This window comes from Triturus cristatus, chromosome 6 (assembly GCF_964204655.1).
Source record: "Triturus cristatus chromosome 6, aTriCri1.1, whole genome shotgun sequence".
In the NCBI taxonomy this organism is placed as follows: domain Eukaryota; kingdom Metazoa; phylum Chordata; class Amphibia; order Caudata; family Salamandridae; genus Triturus; species Triturus cristatus.
In genome coordinates this window covers 1,756,782,387-1,756,789,677 of record NC_140589.1, presented here as the reverse complement: position 1 = coordinate 1,756,789,677, position 7,291 = coordinate 1,756,782,387, and the positions used below count along the sequence as shown (strand labels likewise).

The 7,291-nt window shown below is 42.7% G+C and overlaps 1 pseudogene; it reads left to right on the top strand.

Moving 5' to 3' along the window:
- The first annotated feature begins 556 nt into the window (after window positions 1–556).
- On the top strand, window positions 557–1,666 carry LOC146821932 (uncharacterized; annotated as a pseudogene).
- The last annotated feature ends 5,625 nt before the right edge of the window (window positions 1,667–7,291 follow it).

Genomic DNA, 7,291 nt, shown 5'->3' with positions numbered 1-7,291 from the left:
ATCGTGCATTTTTAATTCTGACTGAAATGTTGTTACTGAATGACACAGTGCGCCAGACTACTTGTTTCGGCCTGTCAACAGCCAAAAATCTATATATCACGTCCATTCCGTCATTGGCTGAGTATGATAATTGGTATAAATACACAAATTATACCATTGATGTTGTACAAGCTCTGCTTCGAAATAACAGTTTCAATATTGTGCCAACAATGGTTGGAAGACTCTACTCTGTCGTCAGTGAAACAACACCTGTCCCTCTTGTCGAGCAATATCAATTTGGCTGATTTTATTTTGGGTCCTAAATCCCCATGGCCAAAGAGATTTATCTATGTGGCTTATATTTGAATTATGGAAACTTTCGCAGAAGGAGGCAGCGTTCCGTCTGCGCCAAATTGACCAAGCAAATTTGGAAAAGGTTTTTGCAGTTGTCGACAATAGTATAAATACATTATCTTCACACATTTACACCTTAGATAACATTGTTTCATCTGTTATTGATATTGTTCAAAGTGAAGTATCTGTGTTATACCATGGTCAGAATCAACTGAGATCTGTGATGCAATTTGCATGGATGTTACAAACTCTCAAAATGGGAAAAGTACCATGGGATTATTTGAATGCTTTTGCTTTATTTTTACCGTTTAATTTCACTGAAAAACAGAGATTAATGTCAATAAAAGATGCTACTTACACGCTGTTACACATTGAACATTTAGAACACTTGCCACTTTCAGTAGCAGAAACTGATTCGGCTGCGTGGTTAATTCATGGCGTTATTTCTTTACCATTCTCGCTATTTCTATTTACCACCTGCATGAAGCAGTTCCCTATAGGCCGCTTTGAACCTTTGGGTGTACATTTATGCACAAAGTGTGGTCCTTGCCTTTTGCCTACAGATGTCAGCGGGAGGATATTGAAGTTTTCCTTACAGGGGAGCATTGTGATTCCACAGTAGGACAGTCTTTAGTTTGCAAGCACCTTAAGTTACACGGTGCTTGTAACGTGTCTGCCCCTAATCCGGCTTGTTTTTTAAAAGGGACTCCGGTTCCAGCAATAATTCCCACTCTCATGTCGCTTTCTAATGGCAGTTATCTTATTTTGAATAACCACGACTGCTGTGGCTTACGGGTAGGCATCTCGTATATAGTAGCAGTTTCACAACGTCTTTCTTGTTGTAGCAATGTGCTTTTTCTACCCCCAGATGGGATTTAGATAGTTCCATTTGGCCTTCCATTCATACTTTGAAAACAGACTTCAATAAGCTAAGCAGGCTCAAAACGCTATTATTTCAACAAGAAGTGGCCCTCACTTGGGCTCGAGAAACCTTCGAGTTGCAGGTGGCTAGAACATCTAGTGAGATTCAATCACTGCTTAACACGAGTCTTCCACTTCATTTTGGGGAGCTGATACATCAAATCTTTAATGCGTCTGACACAGAAGGTCTTGCTCATTTTTTTGAGCTTGTGGGATCGGCCTTGTTACCTCTTTTCAGATGATCTTTGGAGTAATTCCAGCATTTATTCATTCTATTTTTTCCAGCGTCTTTGGAGAGTTCCCATTATTACTGGCGCTAGTGGGTGGAATCCTGATTCTTCTGCTCCTGCTACGCAATGGCTGCCCATCATGTGGTAATGCACAGACCAGTCCAATTGCAACTGTACCGTGACCGAATGCAACAACTTTTTGGATGCTTGCCATTAGTGACGCTTGGCATGAGTTATAGACTAACTTTTCGCTTTGCCTACTTCACTTGCGCGCAACCTGTGTTCTGCTGTCAGCGGTGCCCTTTCTATTGGCCATTGGATTTATGCCTCTCCAATACGTCATGCACTGACCTGGATTATGACTGGTTGATGGGTCCATTAACAGCCCATGACCAGGCCTGCTCTCGGGTTAGCAGTATGCACTTGAAGTTCTGGCTGAGTAGAATATCTGTGCGGCTGCACAGAACCTCTTGCAATGAAGTTGCATCGAATATCACGCAAGTTGCCCGGATATGCTTTGGAAGGCATCGGATTATTAGGAACACGTGTGTTTCTTCCAGCTACTTGATTGGCTGGCATCCCATTTTACAACGAACAACAGGAATGACCTTTTGGAACAAATTGCATTCTTAAGTTCACATACTTTGATGAATTTTCCGACTCCAAACAATCTCGATGAACGACACAAATATATGAAATTTTATTTATTTATTTGAAATATTCTAATTTGGCTTTTTCAAGCGCTTCTAGACTCTGCTTGCCTTTGAACTCTATTTTGATCTTTTGCCTATGTACTACGACCTTACCAAGGGGAGGGTGTCATATGGCCGTTAGGGTCATTGTCAACATTGCTAAGTTAGCATGAGTTCTGCTGCCATGATGCTGCTTTTGGGCATATTACTGCATGACTTTATTTTGCAAGACTCAGTTTGTGCCTTTCAAATGAGAACCGTCTTTCTGTGTTCTCTGCCTGTTCCTGGAGTTTAGTCTGAACACTATTTGCAAGGTCGATAAATAATGCCCCTTGTTATTCTGTTCTGGTCAGTCCCTAGCATCTAGACAAAACATGCTAACACAGCTGCTACTGCTGGAAACTCGTGCTTTGATATTATGGGGATGCATGTTGTTCTAAAACACACTTGGAGAGGGACCTTTCCAGGGAAAAAAGCTATGCTGTTCCTATGATGAAGAAATACCATCTAGGCACTAAGGTATGGGGTCTGCTGACAAATCCCAGAGATCTTCTGTTATATAATAAATCTTCTTCTAGCCCAGGGGAGGGTAGTTAGGCCTTATAGTCCTTTACCCACCGTCTGTATACGATGACATACCCTTTATTACCTGTGGAATTGCAACAATGCTAACTGTATTAGGTTTATGCGTTATGCTGTAGGTAGTGGCTTGTATACTGCATTTTAGAGCACTATAGTTAAAATAAACATTTTGAACTATAACAGTGACTCTGTTAATTCGTATTGTGGACAAGTATGAGTGAGTGAGCAAAAGAGTACGTCTTGCTACCGTGATTCCTGAGAGAGTTGGGAGTGTTGTGTTCTGGGTTGTCTAATCATTTGTAGCTTTGTGATTGTATGGGAGAACAAAGGAGACACTATAGCTAGTCGGTTTTGGGATTTTGGGTACTGAGGTGGTGGGAAGGCTCAACCTCTAAACACCGAGGTCCAGTTTTCCTGCCCATAGTTCTGTGTATGTGCAGAATTATCGCAACAGCCTCACACATTGAAACCATAAATTCCCAATCAAAAATGTTAGGGGTAATCCATGATGAAAGGTCTGAGGCTGGTGTTGTGCAAAAATTGATAGTTTCACACTTTGTCTTGTCTCGAAACACAGGGATGAGGCATAGGTACCATATTTATGGTTTATCCCTGTGCGTGCCCTTGCGCTGGTGACAACTAATTTGGGCAATACCAGTGCTGGCACAAGTGTGCCTTGTAGCAAGGTTGACTGTGCTGCATGGTTCTTAATTCTGCGCACGAAGGGACACCTTACAGCACAAAAATAATCTAAAAAGAGGGATTTGCCTCATTCATGTGTGCTGCAGCATGTAGCACACATGGATGAGCTGAAACGGACGAGAACTAAATACATATCTCCTAGTCTTGTTTGTCTAATGTCGCATTTTCAGAGCTGTCAAATTTGACACAGCCCCAGATATGTGAATCTGGAGCTGCATCAAAAGTTATGGATTTTGTGGTGGAACGTCCATCCCAACACCAAAAGCCCACCCTTTTGCTGTGGCAGACTGCTGTGGTAATGCAAATATGAACAAGTGGCATAAATCAAGGTTAACTGGCTTTTGCACAACCCTGTAAATATGGGGATGTTTTTAACAACACAAGAACATAAACAAAAGTGATTTCCTATTCGCATTTGTGCCTTGTATGCATGCCCCCAAATCTTTGACACAAGTAGTACATGCTTGGTTGACACATACGTGTGTGTCTCAACCCCATGACAGTGGTAGACACTTACTGGAATGGGATAAGTACTTGCCACATATGTAGTCACACATACAACATATGGAAAACAGTGTGACTTGTACTATTGCATACATTACCGATCAAACATCGTGAAGTATGGCGCAGCATGCATCTGTGAAGGTTTGCATGTTAAGAGCCCAGACACATTTTGAACCAAAGACATCTAACCAATGAAAGCCACAATCACAACATGACACATGCCATTGCCATAGACTGTTGCCAGACATGCAGCAGCTAAAAGAATGGTACAAATACAGGTCACATACCACTCAGCGTCAATTTTTTAACCGCATTACACATTAGCGTGAGGTTTTCAAAGCCGCAATGAAAAAACTAGCAAAGTACATGAGTTGTCAATGGAAAATCACATCTAAACTGTTAGCAGGAAAAAATTCACACAAGCTACACTGGACTGCCACCTTTGGTCTACCACGCAGCCTGTAGATTGGTAGCCAGTTTCTGCATAGTGTTGCACTTGATATAATGCCAGTACTTCTTGCAGTCCATCAGTGTCCTCTTGACTTCTGCAATGTAGTTCACCTTGTTGACTATGGACTGCCATATGGTGTTTTTGGTACCCAATGACACCTTGGAGCCGACCATGAGATGGTCTTGATGCTCCGTCACCTCCGCAATCAGGATCTCATTCTCCTCCTGATTGAGGCCCTTATTTATGAGGGCTTGTGCCGCCATTGTGTTACTTTTTTGTGATTCTGCGGTGGCGTAAACAATGCACCACACTACGCCCGATTTACAAAATGACACATCTAAGCAGATGCATCACTTCGTAAAGCCCTGCGCTACATTATACCTGCATCAGATATTTTAAATGCAGGGTGGCCATTCCCACGTAAAAAAGCCTCGTAGAAGTGGTGCAGTGAAATCTATGAGATCTCACGGTGCCACACCAATGACTTTGCTGCGTTACAATCCTTACGCCTGGTTCAAGCAGGTGTGAGGAGTGATGCAGGGCTTCTCACATGGGACTTGCCCATATGTATTGACACATTGCTGAAATTGGGTCAGTTATACGACACACTCCAACAATGTGTCATTATTGCACCACCAGATATGTCAGGATTCTTAATGTATCTGTTGAGTCTTTGAGACAAGGAGCGCCGTAGTGTACATACGGCGACTCCATGGTGTCCCAAGGATGTTGCAATGAAAAGTGATGCATCACTTATTTTCCCCAGCGATATGACACTTTTCATAAATAAGACTCTCAATCTGCATTTCCTCTTCTCCTGGGACTCTGGCCAGTCATCCTGTCTTTTGGGGGTCTTGGGGCCAGTAGTTGACCTGTCCTGAACTAGGTCCTGGCTGCTACATTCTGCATTCCTTTGTTTTGTTTTTTCCTCAGAGGTGAATTTGTAAGCGCTTTTTACCACTAGATGCTGAAAAGTGATGCTGGGCTGACTAGCCTGAATTTTTTTGCATCTAATTGGCCGGCCGGCACTTTTTTCATGCTAATGTGTATTTTTCTATCGTCTTTTCGCTAGTGTTAGCGACATTTTTCTCACCCACTAGCTGACCCTAACGTCATGTAGCGACGTATTGTAAATACGTCGCAAACATAGTGGATTTGGCAATTGGCAGCAGTAAAATAATTGCCGCTAAGCAGCGTGAAAACTGCTTAGCGGCAATTCTTGTAAATATGCCCCCTGTGTTTAGAACTGGGAAACTGAATGTAAGATAACGTGTAAGTGCTACATGACCCCATGAAAACTGAAGATGATATATAAATCATTAAATGTTATCGAAATTGTAAAGAAGAAGTGGGGGAATTAGACATTTGGGGGCACATGTGCAAGAACTTAACGTTGCCATAGCATCATTTTTTTAAAGTGAAGGCAGCTTTTTTATCACGTTGTTTACAAGTTGCCACTAACTCCAGTTAGCAGCAATTTTCCAGCGTAAACAGGCATTTTCAAAATCGCCACTTCTGTTAGTGGGACTTACTGAAAATGAGATGCAAGGTAGGCGTTCCTGTGAAAAAATGCATCTAAATACACTACGCTATATTTACAAGGAATTCCTTGTATGTTGCAAAACCCAAAAAACTGCTGCTAAGTCCAATTAGAGGCAGTTTTTAAGACCAAAAAATACCTGGTCTTAAAATTGGTGCAAACAATTGGGTCCACATATAAGATGTTTGGGTGCTGGACAGCGCTGCACGGAATATTGCTGCGCTGCCCTGTGCCCCCCAAAAAAGGCCAGGAATGTGCCCTATCAATAAGATAGGGCTCATTCCTCGCCTCATACATGAGAAGTGTTGCATCGCTGCGACAAAACAGTGTTGCAACACTTTTCACTGTTTTCTCCTTGAGACACCATTGATGGACCCTAATTTACTGTACGGCGCTCCATGTCGCAGTCAATAACAGATACGTCTGGAATCCTGAAGAATTTGTCGGCACTAAAGTCAATCATTGCTGCAGTTGTGTTGCAAACATGACGCAACTCAGGCAATGCATAGGACAGGCCTATCCCTATTGCACTGCGTTACCCTTATGCCTGCCATGAGGCAGGCGTAAGGTTTTGACGCAGTGGTGTCCTAGAATTGTCGCAGTGTAATCTGATATATTACACTGTGCCACTCCTACGAGGCTTTGTTGAGCAGGAACACCCATCCTGCATACATCATACCAGATGCAGGTATAATGTGCAGCTGGGCTTTACAAGGTCATGCATATGCTTAGATGCGTCACTTTGTAAAAACGATACAACGTGGTGCAAATTGCACACAGCAAGTATGTCAAGGAAATAATGCACCAGATGCATTTAACTGTTACTAGGGGCTCGTAAATAAGCCCCCCTGTCTTCTTTCCCTATGTTGGCGCTCAATGGCTGCCATGCGCCAACCCAGGCACCCTTGTGCCATGGTGCAAGGGTAACTGTGTTGCGGAGTTGATAAATGTTGTGCAGGAAGGGACACCTCCCTTCACAAAACCTATCAATCCAGGGTATTTCCTCTTTCTCTGTGTGCTGCAGAATGCTGCACACATTCAAAAAGGTAAAAATAGAGGAGAAATGAGAAAATGTATCTGCATAGCACCTCTCAAATGCCACCCTTGAGGTGGTGTTAGATTGTGTTGCATTCTGAAGGGTTACAGATTCTTGTAAACCTGTGAATGCTTTAGATTCCATTGCTTAGGCATGGGAATGCCCACAGCAACACCAATTGAAGGCCCCTTTCACACAGTTCAATGCATGAAAAAGGCACATATATACAAGGCCATGTAAAGTGGATTTATATGGTCTTGTAAACTTGCTGTGGCACATAGTGCCACCGGAACGTTGCAA